General features: G+C 42.1%; 2 long non-coding RNA genes across 3 annotated transcripts; both read right to left on the bottom strand.

Annotated features, from left to right (window-relative positions):
• Positions 1-3790: 3790 nt before the first annotated feature.
• Positions 3791-15905, bottom strand: LOC125156528 (uncharacterized). Of its 2 annotated transcripts, XR_007148648.1 has the most exons (5): positions 15776-15905; positions 14161-14311; positions 12206-12295; positions 10048-10253; positions 3791-4718 (listed from the first exon to the last, which is right to left on the bottom strand). It is a non-coding gene; the product is annotated as an uncharacterized LOC125156528 (long non-coding RNA). The 2 variants fall into 2 exon arrangements; XR_007148649.1 differs by lacking the exon at positions 14161-14311.
• A 133-nt stretch (positions 15906-16038) lies between these two features.
• Positions 16039-20109, bottom strand: LOC125156527 (uncharacterized). The gene is made up of 3 exons (XR_007148647.1): positions 19948-20109; positions 19182-19323; positions 16039-16278 (listed from the first exon to the last, which is right to left on the bottom strand). It is a non-coding gene; the product is annotated as an uncharacterized LOC125156527 (long non-coding RNA).
• Between the last annotated feature and the right edge of the window lie 3260 nt (positions 20110-23369).

The raw sequence follows: 23369 nt of genomic DNA, 5'->3' as shown, positions 1-23369 counted from the left end.
TGTTTTTTGGGTGTGGAGTTTGGTGAGCTCTTTATAGATTTTGGATACTAGCCCTTTGTCCGATATGTCATTTGCGAACATCTTTTCCCATTCCGTTGGTTGCCTTTTAGTTTTGTTGGTTGTTTCCTTTCCTGTGCAGAAGCTTTTATCTTCATAAGGTCCCAGTAATTCATTTTTGCTTTTAATTCCCTTGCCTTTGGGGATGTGTCGAGTAAGAGATTGCTACGACTGAAGTCAGAGAGGTCTTTTCGTGCTTTGTCCTCTAGGGTTTTGATGGCTTCCTGTCTCACATTCAGGTCCTTTATCCATTTTGAGTTTATTTTTGTGAATGGTGTGAGAAAGTGGTCTAGTTTCAGTCTTCTGCATGTTGCTGTTCAGTTCTCCCAGCACCATTTGTTAAAGAGACTGTCTTTTTCCATTGGATGTTCTTTCCTGCTTTGTCAAAGATTAGTTGGCCATATGTTTGTGGGTCTAGTTCTGGGGTCTAAATCCATGTTTTTGCATTTGGATATCCAGTCGTCCCAGTAGCAATTCTTGAAAAGCCTAAGCTTTCCCCCACTGAACTGCTTTGACACCTTTTGAAAATCAATTGACCATAAATGTAAGGGTTTGTTTGCGGACTTTCTTTTCTGTTCCATTGATCTCTATGTCTATTATTATGCCAATACCATTTATTCTTGGCTGCTATGGCTTTCATATAATAATTTTTTAAATTAAACTTTATATACCAAGCTTTGACATTTTCAAATTTACTTTGTCTTATTTTAGGACCTTTGCATTTCCATATGAATGTGAACACAGAGAGTTTTATGTCTTCCTTCCCAGTCTGCATTCTTTTATTTGTCATGTCTTCCTGCACTGGCTAAAAACCTTTATTTGAGTAGAAGTGGTGACAGCACACATTCTTGCATTATTCCCAACTTTTTTTTTTTAATTTAAATTGACTATTTTGTATTTTTTCTTTCCTTACAAGTATCTTTTTTAAATTATTTTTTAAAATTCCAGTATAGGTAGCATACAGTGTTATATTAGTTTCAGGTGTACGATCTAGTGATTCAACAATTCTATACATTACTCAGGTCTCATCATGGTAAGTGTGCTCTTAATCCCCTCACCTCTTGTGCCCATCCTGCCACCCACCTCTCCTCTGGTGACCATCAGTTTGTTCTCTATACTTAAGGATACTTTTAGGTTTTTCTCTCTTTTCTGTGTTTGTTTTATTTCTTAAATTCCACATATGAGTGAAATCATGTGGTATTTGTCTTTTTCTGACTGGCTTATTTCGCTTAGCATTATTCCTAATCTTAGGGGGAAAAGATTCGGTTTTTTGGCACTAACTATAAAGTCAGCTGTTAGTTTTTGGTGGTGCCCTTGATCAGATTGAGGAAATTCTTTCTATACCTAGTTTCTTTTTTTCTTTTTCTTTTTTTAATGTTTATTTATTTTTGAAAGAGAGAGCATGAGCAGAGGAGGGGCAGAGAGAGAGGGAGACACAGAATCCGAAGCAGGCTCCAGGCTCTGAGTTGTCAGCACAGAGCCCAACGCGGGGCTGGAACCCACAAACCGTGAGATCATGACCTGAGCCGAAGTCGGACGCTTAACTGACTGAACCACCCAGGCACCCTCCATACTTAGTTTCTTGAGAGTTTTCGTCATAAATGGGCATTGGATTTAGTCAAATGCTCAGTCTGTTGTGATGTTCATGTAGTCTTTTGTCCTGTTTTTCTACTTATACTTCACATGAATTGATTATTTGATTTTAGGATGTTAAACCCATCTTGTATTCCTGGGATAAATCCCACTTGTTCTTGGGGCATAACTCTTTTAATATGTTTCTGGAATCAGCTGATATTATGTTAAATATTTTTACATCTATTCATAAGGGATATTGGTTTGTTTGGTTCTTTGTTTCTTGTGATGTATTTATCTGGCTTTGGTATCTGGTTAATACTGTCCTCAGTGAATTAGTAGTTGTTTTCTCTTTCTATGTTTTCTGAAGGATTTTGTGTATGATTTGTATTTTTAAATAATGTTTGATAAAGTTTACTAATAAAGCCATTTTGCCATGAGGGAGGAACGATTTTTAGTTGCTAATTTAATTTCTTTACTTTTTATAATTCTATTAAGGTTTTAAGAAATTTCTTCTTGAATCTGCTTTAATAATTTGTATCATTATAGGAATCTGATTACTTCATTTAAATCATCTACTTTGTTTGCATGATGTTGTTCATAATGTTCCCTTAAAAGACTTAATTTCTGTAGAATCTCTAGGTATAATACTACTTTCATGGTTAATTTTGGTATTTTGTGCCTTCTCTCCTTTTTTATTCCTTGGTCATTTTAGTTAAAGGTTTCTCAAATTTCTGGGTATTTTTGAAAAACTACTTTGATTTCCTTGATTTCCTCTATTATTTTTCTCTTTTCTATTTGTCCATTTCTACTCTGAGCTATATTTTTTCTCACCTTGTACTTACTTTGGGTTTGAAATTTTTTTTCTAGCTGTTTAAGATGTAAGATTAAATTACTGATTTTAGGTTTTCTTCCTTTTCAATATATGTGTTAAAATCTATAAATTACCCTCTCAGCATGCTTAGCTGCAACCAAAATTTTGATATGGTGTGTTTTTCCAGTTTGGTTCGGCTCAGGATATTTTCTAATTTTTATTTCCCTGTGATCTCTTTTTTGGACTAATCATGTTTTACGAATAACCTGGATTTTGCCTTCACACGTACTTGACACAAGATGTTGCAGAAATGAATTAAGTGACCAAAGAGTATGGGACTGACACCTGTTCTGTCTTGAGATCCAACTTCTCCGGCTATGTATCACTATAGCCTAGTGGTTATGAGCAGAGTCTGAGGCCAGGCCAACTCTTTTTGAATCCCATCTTTATCACTTACTGGTTCTGTGACCTTGAGTAAGTTATTTAATCCTTTGCAGCCCAGTTTCCTCACTGTATATCGTAAAGTTGCTTCAAGGAATAAATGAGTGATATATGTAAAGCACTTAGTGTCTGGCATATAGTAAGTCTTATATGTTAGCTCATCAATAACCAAGCCTAAAGAGTGTCTCCCCTTTAATTATTAAGAGTAGCCAGTGGAATTGGATGGAGAAAATCTACAGGTATAGGTTAAAATGAATTTCTGTGTTATAAGACTTCTTACAGAATAAAGTGTCAGGGCTGAAACCAACACTTAACTTCTTACTTGAAAGAAATAGTCTCCAGTGAAATGTGATTACATATGAGAATTTTTTTAATCTCATAAAAGAAACAAAAGGATGAGATTCCCAAACACACACACACACACACACACACACACACACACACACATCTTGCTTATATTTTATAGCATGATTAATATCATGAGAATCCCAAGCATCTGAGATAATTGCAATTTCCTTTATGATGTTACCCTTCTTTAGTAGTCTTTCCTTCTGACTCTTACCATTAATGACATTTTATATTTGTGAAGATGTCTGTTTTACCACCAAAGTATAAGTTCTTTAAGAGCAGAGACTACAGCTTTTCATTATCATTCCTGTGCCTGGAATATAGTTAGATGCTCTCTCTCTCTCTCTCTCTCTCTATATATATATATATATATATATATGTATATGTATATGTATATGTATATATATATGTATACTTAATGTAAACAAACTCTAGAGACATCCACTCCCCTTTAGGGCTGTTTGCATATTTCCTTTTGGACTATTTCTTAGAGCAGTCAATAAAGGAGATATTTCATTGCTTAAAGTGGAAGTGGCCAATGTTGATTTGGGGGATGAGCAAATATATGTGAGCCTTTGATAGTAATGAACCTTCCTGTGGTATCTGGAAAAAAAATAGATTCCAAAATAATTCCCCATTGTAGGTAAAGAACACTATGATGGTTAATATTATGTGTCAACTTGACTGGGCTAAGGGAGGCACAGATAGCTGGTACATTTCTGGGTGTGTCTGTGAGGGTGTTTCTCGAAGAGATTCCACATTTGATTTAGTAGGCTGTGTAAAAAGATTGCCCTCACCAATATGTGCAGGCATCATCAAATCCACAAAAAGGCTAAAGAAGGGCAAATTCCCTGTCCTTGGACATGGGAGCTCGTGGTTCTCAGACCTTTGGGCTTAGACTGAATTATACCATTGGCTTTAACTAGTCCTCTAGCCTACAGGCAGCAGACTGTGAGACTTCTCGGCCTCCATAAGCACATGAGCCAGGTCCTATAATAAATCTCCCCGTTGATTCTGTTTCTGTGGAGAATCCTGACTACAAATACATAATGGTTGACTCCCCAAAATTCGTTCGACCTCAGATCAGTAGGCTAGGCCAGTTAGTCTAAGCCAACTAGTTAATTCCATCCTTCTTTCAGTGACGGTTCAAGACCCACACACAAGCCAGTTCTGTCTAGTGAAACATGATAGGACGTTTATAGGCAGCTGCTGGGAAGGTTACACCTCTTCTGTGAGAAAGGAGACTCGCCATGGTACTAGATGCTAATTCTTCTTTGTATGCACGTTGTCTTGTCTGGATACACCTTCTGGAATAGCTGCATCAAAAGGACGAAGATGAAGCCAGTCCAGCTGAGGCAGTGCAGAGAAATGGGAAGAGCCTGAAATGTTGATGGTGGTTTCGGGTCTGCCTGGCCACCTTCTTTTGTGAGTTAATGAATTTCTTAATTGTTTAAGTCAAAGTTCTGTGTACTTCAGACAAAAACACCTTAAACGATAGAAAATACAAGCATAGATTGTTATAACCGGAAGGGAACTTGAGATAATTTAGTTTAAAGCTCTCATTTTTAAAATGAGGAAATTGAGGGGCGTTTGGGTGGCTCAGCCAGTTGGGTGTCAGACTTTGTTTGGCTCAGGTCATGATCTCGTGATTCACGAGTTTGAGCCCCACATCAGGCTCTGTGCTGACATCTCAGCCTGGAGCCTGCTTCAGATTCTGTCTCTCTCTCTCTCTCTCTCTCTCAAACATAAACTTAAAAAAAAAAATTTTTAATTAAAAAAAGAGAGGAAATTGAGACCAAAGGGGGTCAAGTGACTTTCTTTCCCGGAAAGAAGATGGGATGCCTGGAAATGCTGCAGCCCTCTTGTATCCATGAGGTAAAAAGCCCATCCACTAAAAATGCACAATGAAAAGATAGGAGCCTGGGAATCTCCTCACCAGTTCCAGAAGGGCTGACATGACAACTGTGGGTCCATATTTGTACAAGTCGGGTTTATGATCCTTGAAGTCAAAAGCATTCCTAACTGATACTATGAACCGTTTCTTTCATACGGCACATTTTCTCTGATAGACTAAGACTGACTGCAGCAACTAGAGCTCAGCTAGACAACTTTCTTTTTTAAGGAGTATGTGTACCTCCCCATATATTTACTATTATTAAAGTATATCTGATTTATTTTATTTTTTACTCTTTATTTTGAAAAAATTTCAAATCTATACAAAAATTGTAAGAATAGTATAATGAATATCCTGCATGCTTTTCGTTTAGATTCACCAACTGCTAGTTAACATTTTGCTACATTTCTGTCTCTCTCTCTCTCTCTCTCTATCTAATATCCACACACACATAAATATCATATGTAATTTTTTCTCAACTCTTTGTGAATAAGTTGCAAATATCATGAACTTTAAACTGAAAATATTTCTCTCTCTTAGAAACTAGGGTGGTCTCTTACATAACTACCATATAATTAAGAAATTCAGAAAATTTAACATTGATATAGTACTGTTACTAAAACATAAGTCATATACACATTTCACTAATTGTCTCAATACTGTATATAGCAATACTTCTGTCTTGACAAGAATCCAGTCCAGGATGACACATCTATCTCTCTAGTCTCCTATCTCTCTAGTCTCCTTTAATCTGGAATGGTTCTTCAGAATTTCTTTGTCTTTTTTTTAATGTTTTATCTTATTTTATTTTTTGAGAGAGAGAGTGAGAGAGAGGGAGCAAGTGTGCATGAGTGGGGAAGGGGCAGAGAAAGAGGGGGAGAGGGAGAGGGTGAGGGGGAGGGAGAGGGAGAGGGAGAGGGAGAGAGAGAGAGAGAGAGAGAGAGAGAAGGAGAGAGAAAATCCCAAGCAGGCTCTGCACTGTCAGCACAGAGCCTGATGCCGGGCTTGATCCCACGACCCTGGGATCATGACCTGAGCCGAAATCAAGAGTCAGACGCTCAACCAATTGAGCCATCTAGGTGCCTCAGAGTTTTTCTTTAAAAAAAAAAAATTTTTTTTTAAAGAGAATAAGTCAGTTGTTTAGTACAATTTCTCTCAACTTTGGTTTATCTCGTAGTCTCTCCATAATTAGACTCAAGTTACACAATTTTGCAGCAATACAACATTGGTGATGTTGTGTCCTTCACAGTGCATCACATCAGAAGGGATGTGATGTCAGTTTTCGCCATCGCCCGTGGAGTAAACTTTAATCACTTGATTTCAGTGGAGTTCATCTCTGGTTCGTTCTTATGAGTCTAATTTCTTAACTCTCAGTGGGACAGAACATCATCTTTCTTAGGTGATTGGTAGGCTACATGGAGTCATTCCCATGGTTTCCTGGATAGGCTTTGAGTCATAGGGCCCTTTGGTAAGGGATAGGTTCAGGAGGTACCTTGAAAGCTGGATTTGGATTAAGTGGAGATCACTCCCTCAAAGATTCAATGAGCCCATTGCTAGATATTTATAAGTCGGTGGGAAAGGGTTAATAAGGACATGGACCATCTGGTTTTCCTTAAGGAGGGTTGAGCTTCCCCAAAATATTACTCCTTTACACCTGAAGAAGTTAAATGGTCCTGTTCCCATGGAATCCTCAACCAATGTAGCCCTGACCTGTGATTTATATAAAAAGTAGCTGGTCCTTAATTTTCCCTACAATGGCTTCATTCTTACCTTATGAACCTGCTTTGTCAGTGTTCGCTTTGATTTATGGAAGATTTCAAACTCCCCAAATAACTATCCCTTTTCTTTTCATTAAAGTTAATCCCCACAAAGACACTTTCATCCTCTGATTAGTCATGCCCCAGTGAACCTTGCTAACCAGAGGCTAAGTTATTGATGTGTTAAAGATGTAATCTCTAAGTCTTGGGACCACTGAAGAAACCCCAACATGTTATTTGACAGTCAGAATCTCACAATGTATTACCTCCTTTGAGCAGCCTTGGTCGCACGCGTTCCTTGGGGTCCATAAATCTCTCTGGCCCGACTGCCTATGAGGACTGAGTTATTGTGGGGCCGAGTTTAGGCTGCCAACACATACTGCCCTGCACCCCAGGATATCATGGTGCCTTCTCCAGACCCCAGTGTCTATTTCCAGTAACCTGTATTCAGTAGCAAATGTTTTATACCAGAAGCACAGCTCATTTTTTATGCCCTGCCTGTGGCCTTCATCATAAATTTGCACCAAACCACAAGTCAACAAGACTGTACTCGGGGTGTGGTATTGGCCACCAATGGCACTAACCCTTTCTCTTACCCACTGATTTTGAGCAATATGGAAGCTTGGCTCAACCACTAGTGAGTCTTATTAGATGGTGCTGACATCCTATCTGCACAGAAGATTAGCACACATGGGGATGTGGAATAACCCCTCAACAACTAATTTTAAGTTTGTAAATAAAAAAAAATCTTAGACCTTTACACCTATGTGAGGTTCAGTGTGGTCCGCATAAGGACAATGACTCTCAACTGGCAGGATGGTTCATGAGGCAATATGGCGCCTGCTGTCCAGTTTTTAGCTTCTTCAGTGCTCACAGTAAGTGGCAAGAGAGATCCCTAGTCTTTTTGACAATCTCAATACCTGTAGACGTTTCCCCTCTGAAAACAGTTTAAGTTGTCTCCTGGGAAGGTAGCACTTTTCCCCTCTCTACTCGTTCTTTCTTGTTTAAGAACCACGGCCTTGAACAAGAGAAAAACAGAGCAGAAGGAGGAGATCTTAAGGTACCACCTTCCCGATACACAGATGGAAGACCCATCTCGGGAAAACCTATCTTTGACCCTGGCTTTGTTGTTGTTGTTGTTGTTGCTGTTGTCCAATAATACCCACGTGTCAGCACATGCTTCTGCAGGTTAGAAAGCCAGATGGGCTCCAGTGGTGTCTATGTTCAGGGTATCTCCAGGCTGAAATCCAGATGTCAGCTGGACTTATCTCAAAGCCCTGGAAAAGAACTGCTTCCAGGCTCATTCAGCTTGTTCACAGAATTCAGCTCCTTGTGGTTGTAGGACTGAATTTCCCATTTTCTTGCTGAAGGTTGGCCAAGATGCAGGTTCTAAAAGCCATTCACATTCCTTCTCAGGTGGCCCCTCAGTCTTCACATCAGCAACATTTTGAATCTTTCCCTCATTTGTTTTTTGTGGGTTTTTTCTAATGTTTATTTATTTTTGAAAGAGAGAGAGAGAGACTGAGTGTGAGCAGGGAAGGGGAAGAGAGAGGGAGACACAGAATCCGAAGCAGGCTCCAGGCTCTGAGCTGTCAGCATAGAGCCTGACGTGGGGCTCAAACTCACAAAGCTCGAGATCATGAACTGAGTTGAAGTCAAGATGCTTAACTGACTGAGCTACCCAAGTGCCCTGAGTCTTTCCCTCATTTGGAATCCCTCTGCCTTCCTCTTTTGCCACCAGCTGGAGAAAAGCCTCACTGAGTTCAACAACTGCCCTATACCCTCTTTATTGAGATGAGCCCACTGATCATGACCTTGGATGCTGGGGCAATGTTGAATTGCTATAAAATTTTCTTGTCCTTTTTTCTTTTAAGTTTATTTACTTATTTTGAGAGAGGAAGAGAGAGCAGGTAGGGGAGGGACAGAGAGAGGGAGAGAGAATCCTAAGTAGGCTCTGTGCTGTCAGCACAGAGCCCAACCTGGGGCTCAACCCCAGGAACCGTGACCTGAGCCGAAATCAGAGTCGGATGCTTAACCAACTGAGCCACCCAGGTGCCCAACTATAAAATTTTCTAATGGTTTACTCTCAATTTCGATACCTAACTTATTGAGAACCAGTTTATTTTCTTAAATAAAAAAAAATTAAATAATTTCAACCACACAAGAGGTAGATGATAAATACCAAAAACTCAGGAAACTCCTGTGATATCATGATTTATAAGAAATATATATTTGGTCCTTGTTTTCAGTTCTGTCACAGACCTCCTAAAGTGCTTGGAATTTCCTAAGAGTTGAGAGGATAAAGGTGTCCATTATGCTGATAAGGTGACTTTTGCAAAGCTGCTAGGTAACCTAAGGATGGGAGCGTGTGATTAGAGGGTTGGAACTTTCAGCCCCACCTCCTGACTCCAGGGGAGAGGGAAGGGGCTAGAGACCATTCAGTCACCAACAGGCAATGATTTAATCAGTTGTGCCTCTGTAATGAAGCCTCCATAAAAATTCACAGGGATCGAGTTCCGAGAGTTTCTAGGTTTGTGAACGTGTGGAGATTTGGGGAGAGTGGCCCATCCAGAGAGCGTGAAAGCTCTATGCCTTGCCCATGTGCACCTCTTCCATCTAGTTGTTCCTTAGTTCTGTGCTTTTATAATAAAACAATGAACTGGTAATCTAGTAAATAAATGTTTTCCTGTGTTCTGTGAGCTGTTCCTGCAAATTAGTCAAACCCAAGGAGGGGAGTTGTTGGAATCTCGGATCTATAGCCTGATGGTCAGAAGCCCAGGGTTCACCCTGCACTTGCTGTGGGCATCTGAAGTTGCAGGTAGTCAGCCTTGTAGGACTGAGCCTTTAACCTGTGGGATTTCACACTATCTCTGTGTAGACAGCGTCAGAATAGAATTGAGTTAATTGCTTGATGGTGGGGGACAAACCCCACAGATCGGAATCGGGCGCAGAATTGGAATTAGATAGCTAATACCCTCCTCAACCACCTTGCCACAATCTCACCATCCTGCTCTCTCTAGAAGAAACCCCAGTTATGAGTCAGTGGGCGTACATCCAGACAACTTTTAACACTTCACATACACTTATATGCACCCCTGGAAAAGGCATAGTATTGTTTCATGGAAGTATTTTTATATAAATGATTACCACACTGCACATCTCACCTGAAAGTTGTTCTTCTTAACAAGCAGTATGTTTTGGGGATTATCTCCTTTGGTCCATAGAGATGTGATTCATTTCTCTGCATATACTGTGCATTGTTTCACTTAGGCATTTCCCCTTGGCTTATACAGATAAAATTGTCACGTTTTCAAGCAATGCTGCATTGGCAGTCTTGCACACGCCTCCTTGTGCTGAGGTACAGGTGTTTCTGTAGAGAAGATACCTACAAGTGTCATTGCTGGTCAGGGAGTAGGAACTCCGAATTAAAGGAGATTCAGTTAAGTTGCTGCTCCTCAAGGCAATCTGCAATTGCATGGCTCTGAGATTTCCCTTTCCCCACATCTTTAACGCACTAGATACAATCACACTTGAATATTGCCAAAGGCATAGGTATGACCTAGGTCCTCACTGGTATTTGTTTGTTTTTATTGAAGTATAGTTGATACACAATGTTACAAGAGTGTCACCCGTACAGCAGTGATTGCACCAGTCTAAATGTTACACTATCCTCACCACAAGTGTGGGTACCATCTATCACCACACAACTCTCTTATAGTATAGGTCCTCACTGGTTTAATTTACATTTCCCTGTGTACTAATGAAACTGAGTAATTTCTTATGTTTGTTGGCCATTTATATTTCCTCTTTTAAAAAACTGTGGTTTATATTCTTTAACCATTTTTTAAAGTTGATTTACTTATTTATTTATTTTTTTAATGCTTATATATTTTTGAGAGAGAGAGAATGTGAGCAAGGGAGGAGCAGAGAGAGAGGGAGACACAGAATCTGAAGCAGATTCCAGGCTCTGAGCTGTCAGCACAGAGCCCGACGTGGGGCTCGAAGTCACGGACCACGAGATCATGACCTGAGCTGAAGTCAGACGCTCAAATGAATAAGCCACCCTCGCGTCCCCCAGAGTTTGTTTATTTATTTATTGAGAGAGAGAGAGAGAGAGAGTGTGTGTGTGTGTGTGTACCAGTGGGGGAGGGGCAGAGAGAGAGAGAGACAGAGAATTCCAAGCAGGCTCTCTGAGCTGTCAGCACAGAGATGGACACAGAGCTTGAACTCACAAACCGTGAGATCAAGACCTGAGCCAAATTAAGAGTCAGACGTTTAACCGACTGAGACACTCAGGCGCCCCTATATTCTTTAACTATTTTAAAGCTGGCTTATTTGTCTCTTTCTTGTTGATTTACAAGCATTCTTTGTATTCTTTTTACTAATCTTTTGTTTGTTACATATGCTGCAACGTATTTTCCCTCTGAGTTGGTAACACTTTAACCTTGCTTCTGGTGTCTTTTGTTGTAGAGAATTCTTTATTTTGAGGTAGAGAAATGTATCATTTTTTCCTCAGGTACTTTGTATTTTGGGGAGTCTGAAAATTGTTTTTATCACCTAGCAGTAAGTAACTCATCTGAGGTCACCCCTCACCTAAGGTCATAATGTTAATTTCTATCTTTTCTTCTTGTAATTTTAAAGTTCTGTGCTTTACATTTACGTCTTAAATCCATCTGGAATTATGGAAAACCGTGTTGGGATTTTGATTAAAATTACTTTAAATTTACATATTAATTTGGGGAACGTCACATAGCCATTTCCAAAGTCTTCTGAAAATGGGACAAGGTAAAATATATGTGTATAGAAGTAAAATTTCAATCTAGAAAAGGCTGCAAGGCAACATAACATTTTTTTAAGTGGATAATAGAAGCCCAGTCATTCATACAGTGAGTAAGTTTGGAGTGATTACTCTATGCCCAGAATTATTCTATGCATTTAAGACAAATCACTGAAAAAATGCAATACAGCTTCTAATTTATGGCCTTTGCATTCTAGTAGGGCAGACAAAAGACAGACAACCGAGGTGAACATTTTCCCTCAAATGCCTACACTCTTTGCCTAGCTTTCATAATCCATCTAACACTTGGATATCGAGGCATCAGCTAGGTTTGTGAGACAGAAGACAGACAAAGACACATGGTACTGGTAACACTATGATAATGTCACAGGACAGACAACCACCAGACACAATAGCACTCTCCCTGGGTATTGTTTTGTCTTCGTTTTTGTTTTTAAATCAAACTATTTCCACTGGAATACCCAATTTCATGGAAAAAAGTCTTAACATATTTAGATGAAATCTTACAAAGAATACATATTTACCTGTTTACTAATCTTTTTTCCACATAACTACAAGTTTTGTCTGTTCCTTCTGCAGAATTTCCTGTGTGATCAATGATCTGGAATAAAAAGCTTAACAAGAACATGAAAAACAAGGATCACAGGGGAGGCTGTGGTAGTAAACACTGTTTAAAAATGTTTATTTAGTTATTTTGAGAGAGTGCTCATGGGTGCACAAGCAGGGGACGGGCAGAGAGAGAATGAGGGAGAGAGAGAATCCCAAGCAGGCTCTGTGCTCCAGCACAGAGCTCCACACGGGGTTCTATCCCATGACCCGTGAGATGATGACCTGAGCTCAAATCAAGAGTCAGATGCTTAGCTGACTGAGCCACCCAGGCGCACCATAAACACGTTGACCGTGTTTACATGCAGGAATTACTCTCAGTACTTTGCATACATTAGTTCATTTGTCCTCAGAACAATCCTATGAAGGAGACACTATTATTATTACCTCCGTGTCACAGAAGAGGAAACTGAGGCAAGGAACTTGTCCAAAGTCTCGCAGGGATTTTAGTGTGAACAGTGGTGCAATAAAACAAAAAGTATACTTACTTGGAAAAAAAAAAAAAGACAACGAAACAACTACAGTTGACCCTTGAACATGCAGGAGTTAGGGGTACTGACCCCTGTGCGATTGAAAACCTCAGTACAACTTTTGACTCACCTAAAAGTTAAGAATTACTAATAGCCTACCACTGATCAGAAGGCTTACTGACAACATAAACAGTTAACACGTATTTGGTGTTATATGTATCATATATTGTGTTCTTACAATAAAATAAGCTAGAGAAAAGAACATGTTGCCAAGAAAATCATAAGAAAGAGAAAGTACATGTACAGTACTGGACTGTATTTATCAGGAAAGAAGATCTGCCTATAAGTGGACCCGTGTAGTTCAAACCTATGCTGTTCAAGGGTCACCTGCACATCAAGAGCACTGCTGAGCATCGTAGTGCCTTTAGGGAAGTAAACCAAGGATGCTGAGAGCATGACTGGGTGCCCCTGGACAGCCTCTTTGAGTCCAGCTGAAGCCAAGAGTTGAAAGACGAGGATCAGGGCCGGGAGCCCAAGGCTCAAAGGCCAGGAGGTGGATAGGGTCATGGCCTTGAGGATCCCAAGGAAGCCAGAATGGCCGTGCAGGCCAGATCATCAGGGGGCTGTGGGCCATGGTCTGGAGTTTGGGTTACCATACTCACCGTGAGAAGCCAGTGAAGGGTGAGGTAAAGGAAGAACTATGTGTTTTACTGCAATGGGTTCTTAGCAGTAACAAATTTGGAAGCGGGTCTCTTCTAGAACTGTCACTGTGTGTTTTAAAAAAAATTGTAAACATCATTTTACTGTTTTTCCTGCTGCTACCCTCTCCTTCCGTTTTAACCTCAAGCTTTGGCAGGAGAGTAATCCCAGGTTAGCAAGAGATTATTGTCTTGTCTTCTTTGAAGTCAACTGGTAAATAAGCCCCATTTCTCTTTGTTTTTGACTGCCAGGGAGCAGCTTTACTGTGTTCTTTAGCTGAGGGGGGAAAGAAATAGAGTGGACAGAGATTTCATTTTCCTTCCTTTTGGCCAGGAAATAAACTCAGGCTTGAATGTGACAGAGGTGAAGTCTGCTAATAGTCAGGAGGCCATCATTAGCTTGGGGCATATCATCTCCTCCTTCAGGCCACAGGGAATCACAGTGGGTTTCACTCTGGATCTCCTATTTCAGTACTGAAACTATCAATCCGTGTGAACCAATTACCAGTGGATGCGACTTATTTTATTTAGCTTATCAAAAGCCTTGGCCAGGCTCCACAACCACTGGTAATAAAAATATTCAGTTACTGTAGATGGGATTAACTGTAATGTTTTGTTATGGATCGGAAACTGATTTGGAAACAGGAAGCAAAGGGTAAGACAAGCTCTGGGTGGAAACGCACAAACAACAGAATCCTCTGTTACCTGTCATTGGGAGTGGTCTCTTTAAAACCATTTTGCAAACCATACCAAGTATCTAATAAATCTTCAGGTTTGCCAAGGGCCATGTTAGGAACTCTGGACTCAGACTGGCTCTTGGGCACGTTGTTTCGCCTGTAAGTCTCATTTTTCTAATCTGTAAAATGATAATAATTGTACCTTTTCATTGGGTGATGAAGATAAATAAGGTAATGTATTTTAGCTTAGTGCCTGGGGTTCCTCTGATAAAGCTGTTAGTCTTATTGCTGAGAAGAAAATACCGATCCGGTAGGAAAAGCTACAGAAAATCTCAATGAAACTGTGTGCTAAGCCTGGAGAATATAGAGAATGCATTTTCCAAAGCACAGTTACCATCCTCACAAAAACTCCTGCTTCTTTCAGTAACAGGTAACTGATTTACTGGTACCACCTTCACTCAGGGGTCTGAAATTGAGATCAGGGCTCATCCTCCAGAGCTCATCAGGTCCTCTTCCCCCTGCCCCCTGTCCCATCCTCTCCTCTGATCTTGTCTCTAAATATTGATCATTTTTTTCTCTCTGCTTTCCAGCCCTTCGTTTAGACTTGGGGTTGGCAAACTTTTCCTGAAGAGTGTGAGATAGTAAATATTTTTTGCTGTGCCAACCCATACAATCTCTGTTACAACTACTCAAACCTCAATCCTAGCACAAAAGCTTTTACAATTATGTAAAAGAATACATAGACAATTATGTAAAAGAATGGGTATGACTCTGTTCTAATAAAACTTTATTTACAAAAACAGGTGGAGGGCCAGATTTCACTCAGAGGAGGTTGTTAGCTGACCCTTAATTTAGACCACCATGATCTCTTAGAGATTAGGAATGTAGTCCCCAAGCCTCCCTGTGGGCCAGATCTAATCCAGTCATTCTCCATTTAAAACTTTTCAATGGTTTTTCTTTTTTTCTTTTTTTTTTTTTATTTAATTTGCAAACAGTGGTCTTGGACCCTATCCTTAAAATCACTTGAGCTGCTTTTTAGAATACAGAGTTGAAGGCTCCTCTCCAGAGACACCAAAACAGCATCTCTGGAGGACAGGCTCAGAGCTGGATATTAATGAGTATCCCAGGGAATTCTGATGCAGGAGTCCTCAAACTGGGGCCTGTGGACCCCTGAAGGCCCCCCGTGTGCTTTGGGGACTTCTGTGATGCAGGGAAGAATCACAAAGTGTGTTGAGGGTGGGAGGAGAGCCTTATGGAGAAGGTGACAGCTGAGTGTAGGCCTGAAAGAGGAAGCATATCTCTGGGAGGAACGTTCCAGGCAGAGAGAAAGCCCCAGGCTGGCGTGACTGGTGAGAAGTCCAGTGTGGTTGGTGTGGCGGGGGTGGAGAGCAATGAGAGAGGATAAGAGGGATGCAGAGGAAAGGGGCCAGAACAGATGGAGTAGGGCCTTGGAGGCCATCGAGAGACTTGGCTTTCTGCTGAGAACAAAATGGGAGCCTGTTGGAGAGTGTCAGCAGGTCAAATTATGCAAGCTATTCCAGGAATTCTAGCCATCTCTTCCTCCTTCCTCACACTCCATCTGAGCATTTATCTCTCTCCCCCTGTGCACTGGATCCCTTGAGAATCCAGGCTCTCCCTCTTACCTGCCTTTGTCCTCAGCGCCAGCAATGCCCAGGACCTTGTGGGTATTCAACACGTAGTGATGAATGTCAAAATGCCTTTGTTTTCCCCTGTGGCTGGATTTGGATTTGGGTTTGGTAAGAACCTCTTGAGAAAAACAGCCTTTTTCAAATAAACATGAAAAAAAAAAAGTATTCATTTTTCTGTGAGAAGTTTAATAAATGATGTAGTATCTTTAAAAAAAAAAAAAAAAAAAGCCCACCATCAGAAACACTTCACCAGAGAACGAGAAATCAACATGCCTTTCCTTTGCGATCATAAATAAATCCGAATTAAAAAATTAGTGTTTTCCGGATGCGATTCTGTGGCATTGGAAAAGCAAATCCCTTTTTTCTGTAGCGGGCCATTAGGGAGTTCTACAATGCTCGTTTCCGCTCTTCTCAGAATGTGGCTGGCCTCCTGTGTTGACGCGTCCCCTCCACCTCCCCTTGAGGATCTTTCTGGGCAGTGTTTTCTTCAGCACCATCTGAGGAAGAATTAGGCAGTTTGCACTGACCACACGAACCGCCCCTGGGCTAACCCCCCCGTGGCTGGACCCCAGTCACTGCATAGCGTGGTTCCCGCTCTTCACTCCGGACCAACATTTTCTTCCCCTCGGAGTGGACACCCAGTCCTGGCTCCCAGGGTCTGGAAACCAAGGGGGCCCCGAACACAACTGCCACTAGGAACCCCCATTCTCCACCCCTTCACTTCCACAAAGGGCATAAGGAAAGTAAATATGCTCACATTCTTTTCCAAAGCTTGAAGCGTAATGAACTCTAATGGAGATTTTAAGGAAGAAGAACATCACAGCTCAAAGAAATCATAGTATTCTACCAAACACGTACGTGTATGTGTGTGTGTGTGTGTGTGTGTGTGTAAGTGTGTGGTCCACGGTGCTTTGGTTCCCACCAGGAGCTGTCTTTTTTATCTGTATTTGTAGGAAAAATCTAATAGTTCCTCTTGCTCTGAGTCTAAGAAGTCATTTCCCTTGAGACAGCAGTTTTCAGAGGCGCTAAGAACTTCCTTAGAGCAGGGGAGACCTGTAATCCCTTCCCTCTAGACTGAAGGTCTGCGTTATGCTGTATACCCCACGGTGCAAGGCCTGCCGCGGGTTTTAGTTTATGGGGTTGGTCCAGCGCCCGGGACCGTGCCTGTCATTTGGAAGCAGTGCTCTGTTAATATTTATTAAATGGAGGAGTATGAGGTGTTACATAATTTAAAATACTAACTTATGTGCCAACCCTCCCCCCCCCCCCCCCCCCATATCTCCTTTACTCCATAATCCTTGCTTCATCCCAAGGAGGCAGCCTCAGGGAGGCATTCACTACTTTGGGGTGAATGATCAGAAAGACAGGGTTTTTGAGGGCACTCAAAGCAGAAACCACTAATATGGGCAAATTCCTTATGAATTCGATTTCCTGAGTTAGTGGAGAATAAGTAAAGAAACACTCTCCAATCGTTCCTAGAAGCCACATCCCAGGCAGAGAGCTGGCGGCCGAACCTCCAGGTATGTTTGAGGAACCTGAGAGGTGAGACTGGGAGGTGAGGACAAGGACATGGCTGTGATGGCCTCACCCAGTTGTTGAAGAACATTCCCCATGAACCTAAGGGCAATATGGAACAGTGGACAGCCTGACTCCGAGGACCCAGCAGCAGAACATCCCTAGGGCTGGGGCACCTGGGTGGCTCAGTCGGTTGAGTGTCCGACTTCAGCTCAGGTCTTGATCTCGTGGTTCGTGAGTTTGAGCCCTGCGTTGGGCTTTGTGCTCAGAGCCTAGAGCCTGCTTCAGATTCTGTGTTTCCCTCTTTCTCTGCCCCTCCTCTGCTTTCACTCTGTCTCTGTCTCTCTCTCTCTCTCAAAAATAAATAATAAACATTAAAAAATTTTTTAAAAAATGCCAAGGGCTGTACGTGGTACCCATACAGCTAGCAACCTCCACCAGTCTGCCTATTGCTTAGAATAAATAGAGCAGCACTCAGCACAAAGCAGGCATTCGATAACTTTTGAATTAACATATAGAGGTACTCAGTGAATATTTCTAGCTTTCTACTCTTTGCTTGAGTACATTTTAGCCCACTTTGTGTCTGTTACTCATTCATGAAACAGATATTCTAACACCCTCACTAGAAACAGAGGAAAACAGCACCCACGTACCCTGCAAGGCTTTGTAAGGATGGTGCTGACATGTAAGACGGGCTCCCTGACCCCAACTATGTACTGGCTGGGAGAACAAGGCTCAGGGAGTAAAAGGAGAAAATAAGTTAGAAAAATAAACGTATAAGAGCCAGATGAGGCTGACTGTCATTGCCAGAAGAGTAGAGTGTAGGAGAGATTGGGCAGGAGGGAGGATATTGAAACATAAGCAGGACTGACATGAGAGGGGCAGGGGGAGTAGGGAAGGTATAGGAGGAGAGGGGAATTAAATGAGCGAAGTAGTTGAAGCAGGAATGAGCATGTGCATTCCAGTTACAACAGACTATCGATCAGAAACGCTGGAGCAGAGATGTGATGTCAAGATCTACTCGTGAGACCAGAGAGAGGGGCCAGAAAAACTGAGACACTTCTCAGTGCCGAGCTAAGGAGTCTCGACTTGGCAAGGAAGCGGGACCCATTACCTATGTTGCAGGGCCCAACGCAAAATGAAAATCCAGGGTTCCTGGTTCCAACATTAGGAATTTCAACACAGGACGACAGAACATTCAACCACGTGCAGGGCCTCCCAAGCACAGGGCCCAGGGCGACTGGCCTACCGGTACACCCACCAAGCCCATACTGTGTGTGAGCATTGACAATGCATTGCACAATTTTGACGGGAAAACGCTGCATCGGAGTGGTGTATTAGAAAGACTAGGTGTACCTCCTAGGTGGTGGGGACAGGAAGTGGCAGAAGGGTACCTATCAGAAAATCATGGGACTTGTCACACATGTGGTAATAAGCCCACAGAGAAGGTCGGTGGTTGTAGGAATGGGATGGAGGGACATGTGTAATGTATTAGCAGAGGTCACTGTCTCTAGGGGCCAAGTATGGGGACAACCCAGGCCCTCTGTGGTGATGCCCCAGCTCGCACTGGGTCTGGGAGAAAGCTGGAATCCTGGAGAGAAAGAGGAAGTGTGGTAAAAGGAGCTGGTTTGGGGAGGTTGGTGGGGAGTAAGCAGTCTTAGTCATGCTGAGTATGAGGTAAGGGCAGGGCCTCCAAGAAGAAATGCCCTGCCAGCCGTTAAAGATGAGGAAGAAAGTTCAGTTTTGGAAATGGAGATTTGAAAGAAGTGAAAATTCTTGTGTAACGATTGAGGTTGTGAGGCCATAGATCAATTTCTTAGGAATCAAGTGGATAGATAAGCGGGGTGCTAAAAACAGCTGAGTACTTTAAAATAATATTTTCTACCTCCACTTCGAAGGAATTGGGCAATTAGCCATGATGTTGGTTGGAGCCAGCAGCCTGGTGGAAGTTTTTCTCAGTTGCTATTTCCATAAGGTGGTTGTGCAGAATCACAAACCGGTTTTGATCCTTCAGTGTTAAAACATGGCTAAAAAAAAAAAAAAAAAAAAGGCGAAACACTGGTAAAACTTATCGGCATTAACTGTCGAAGGGCTCTTGTAGCAGGTTCCCCAATGCCGTCCCCCCACCGCCTTTAATGATCCATTTATTTTTCAGGCAATTCTTTCAGGAATTTGAAAGTTTAAGCAGGGGTTACATAGAGAACTAACAGGAAATGTCTCATCTTTCCAAGTTTATTGTTGAGAGTGGCCAGATGTCATTTGTTTGTGAGTGGGAAATGGGAAGTTAGATCACAGAACGTGAAATTTAAAACTCCATGCTTAAAAAAAAAAAAAAGGTGGGGGAGAGGGGGAGTGGAGAGAGGAGAAACACACACAGGGAAGCGTCTTTGCCTCCCATGACTTATGTTAACAGTGTAGTGGGGCAATGCTCATGAGCAAGACGCTAATATGAGAACATGCTTTACTGTCTGCAGGCATCACTCCCTTCGAGGTCTGTGTGCAAACAGCTGGTCTCCGCCTGGCCGGGCCAGGGTGTTTGGGAGCTCTCTGCGGATCGGCTGTAATTATAAACCCCACGAAGGGCCAGGAATGGAGGCCAACGTTCTTATTGGTCATCGTGCCCCAGAATCAAGAATGAGACAGGAACTTACAGAGTCCTTCGCTTTAGCACTTACTAAAGCAATTATACTGATTTTTTAAAATTATGTTTTCAGCCTCTCTGGTTTAAACAATCTGGGTCAAACACTTCCAGACTGTTCAGGCTGGCTCAGATCTGGGCCCTTCAACTGTCCCGGAAATACCCTCTTCATCCCTTGCTGTTGCTACAGTGGGCTTTGGCAGGCTCCCTCTCGGCCAGGTGTTTTCCCCCAACAGTTGCCATGGCAGCAATGTTCAACAGAGGTTCTGAGGGGCTTGGAATTGACAAGCCAGAGGTGGGGCCTGAGTTCCTGTCTCCAGTCCACGATTTGCTGATCCATCTGTCTTCCTCAGAGAGAGAGCACATAGTACAGGATTGTGCTTCCTTGGAAGATGACAGGCACCAGGCCAGACTAACAGACATAAATTTGGAATTGCTTATTGGATTACTGGGCCAAACATGGGAAATGTAGCTGGAGGGGAAGATACAGAGCAAAGGGATCCAAGAGCAGCTCCAAGGCTCAGAACTTCTTGGCCAGTGTTGGAAAGAAAAAGAAAGCCCGAATCTACTCCTGGGCTTTCAAGGGCAACAAGAAAGATTCTCTTCACCCCCATCCCTGTCTTCCACTCGAATTATTTAGCAGTTTTTCTTCCTTGGCCCCTGCCTAAGATCCTGACATCCCCACTTTAGTCTCTTCCTGGGATTAAATCAGTAAGGCCTCATTTATGCAAATACTGAACGGGAGGACGGAGCCCATTGGCCAGGCTGCTTGGCCATAATGTCTACGTAGGCATTTATTGTCATGGTGTCCAAGGGCTGGGAAACACAAGAGATAAGCTACTTTTTAAAAAAATATTGTGGTAAAATATAGATTTTCCAAAATTTACCAATTTAACCATTTTTAAGTGTACAATTCAGTGGTGTTAAGTACATTCACTGTGTTATACACCATCACCACTACCCATTTCCACAACTTTTCATGACCCCAAACAAAAACTCTGTACCCATTAAACAATAACTCTCCATTCCCTCCCCTACCCCAACCCCTGGTAAACTCTAGTCTACTTTATGACTATGAATTTGCCTATTCTGGGTATCAACACATAAGTTTTTTAAAATAACTGTTGTTTTTGTGAAAATGATACATGTTTTTTAAATACATGCTCGAGGAACACAGGAGAGTACAAAGGCAAAAAAAACAAAGGAGGGGCGCCTGGGTGGCTCAGGTGGTTGAACATCTCACTCTTGATTTCGGCTCAAGTCATGATCCCAGGGTCATGGGATCGAGCCCTGAGTAGGGCTCCGTGCTGAGCGTGAAACCTGCTTAAGATTCTTTCTCTCCGCCCCCCTCCCCAGTTCTCTCCCCTGCTTACAGGCAGGTGGTCTCTCTCTCTCTCTCTCTCTCTAAATTAAAAAAAAAAAAAGGCAAAGGAGAATTATATCATGACATGCCATTGTCAACATTTGCTCAACATCATTCCCGACACCTTTGTGTACATACAGACTTACAGAACCAAAAGAAGAAAAATGCACAGTCAGATAAACTTTATAAAAATCAGGTTATTCAGGGATGCCTGGGTGGCTCAGTCAGTTAAGGGTCCCACTCCAGATTTTGGCTCAGGTCATGATCTCACACAATTCATGAGTTTGAGCCTCACATCGGGTTCTGCACTATCAGTGCAGAGCCTGCTTGGGATTCTCTCTCTTCCTCTCTCTCTGCCCCTTCCCTGCTCGTGCTCTCATGCTCTCAAAATAAATAAATAAACTAAAAAATGATAATAATAAAAACATAAAATAAAATAAAAATGAGATTATTCAATACATCGAGTTTTGAAGTTAAAAACTCAATTTTTCTTGCATTTAACAGAAGAGAAATTAATTGAAGTTATTACCAAATTTCAGATAAGTGATTTCTTACAGCAAAAATTATTAACTCTGAAAAAATTCCTCACCGTTAGTGAAAATGATGAAGATGGTGGGCTCCTTATGACCTGCTGATCAGGTTCCTTTGGCTGCAGCAAGGGCAACGCTGTGATGAGTGGCGGTGAAGTGTGTGCTTCCTCTGCGGCTGCTCCCCCTCTAAATCCCAATTGTTGCTGGTTGATTATTACTTTTACCTCATTAAGGTGCTGACATTTCAGGCAAGGCGCGGTGAGTGAGGTGAAGGGAAAGCAAGGGGACCCAGGAGGCTGGAGGTCGATGTGAGTGGAGTGGCGTCATAGCACCGGGGCCGCGTGCTTGGAGCCTTCTTGATCAAAGCTGTATAACGGTACTGATGAGGACAGGCGACTTTTTTGAGATCTTACTATGGGCCAAGCATTACACTAATCAAATACCTGCCACGTATTAAGTTCCTCGATCCTAACATGCAACCTATGATCAATGCTATTGGCTCACTATTTTATGTTTATTTTTGCTGTAGGGATAAGGAGCTGAGGTTTATGGAAGGAACTTGACCAAGGTCACAATCTGTGTTCTCTCCACTGAATCTACAGGCAGAGCCATTGGATGTGCAGCTTCAACAAGGGGCTCTTTCTAACAGGGGCCCCCAAGGGTGAGACAAATGGTAGAGGGAGCAGTCAACCCTTTATGTCAACATGGCGCATCCTCTTGATTTCTCTAGTTTGCTCTCCTCCATGATGTTTCCATTTGACAGATGATGGAGAGAGGTGACGTGACTCCACCAGGGACAGAGCCCAGGTGTCAGTTCTGGGGCTTGGACTCCAATGCCAGCCTTTTACTGCTCTGACCCCTTCCTCATCCAGTGCTTTCTGATCTGGACAATACTACTTGCCAATATTAATGGGTTGGGGGGAAGGATTCCTTCAAAAACAAAAGAACTTCTGAATTAACATCTTCTGGTAGATGTCATATAAAATTCAAGGTCTTTGCTTTCGTTTCCTGAAGCTGCTGGTAACACATTCCCACAAATTGGGTGGTTTAAAATAATAGAAATGTATTCTTTCTCAGTTCCGGAGGCCAGAAGTCCCAAATCAATGTATCAGCAGGCTGCACCCCATGAAGGCTACAGGCAAGAATGCTTCTTTGCAGCTTATAGGGACCACTCATGATCCTTGGTGTTCCTGGCTTGTAGATGTATCACTGAAATCTCAATCACCATCTTCATGTAGCCTTCTCCTGTCTTATAATCCTGTCATTGGATTTAGGGCCCATCCTAATCCAGGACGGTCTTTGCCAAAGACTCTTTTTCCAAATAAGGTTACGTTCCGAGGTTCCAGGCAGACATATGTTTTGAGGGGTAGCTATTCAAGCCACAGGCTCCATGGTGAATGACTGACTCTGGAAGCAGTGCTTCTCAAGTTGGTGCTTTTGAGCCCATCGGTGAGAGCAGACAGAAGAGTCACTTGCTGGGACGCCTGGGTGGCTCAACTGGTTGAGCATCCAACTCTTGATCTCTGCTCAGGCATGATCTTG

This window comes from Prionailurus viverrinus, chromosome F2, assembly GCF_022837055.1.
Source record: "Prionailurus viverrinus isolate Anna chromosome F2, UM_Priviv_1.0, whole genome shotgun sequence".
Taxonomy (NCBI): Eukaryota; Metazoa; Chordata; class Mammalia; order Carnivora; family Felidae; genus Prionailurus; species Prionailurus viverrinus.
This window is presented reverse-complemented; position numbering and strand designations above follow the sequence as displayed.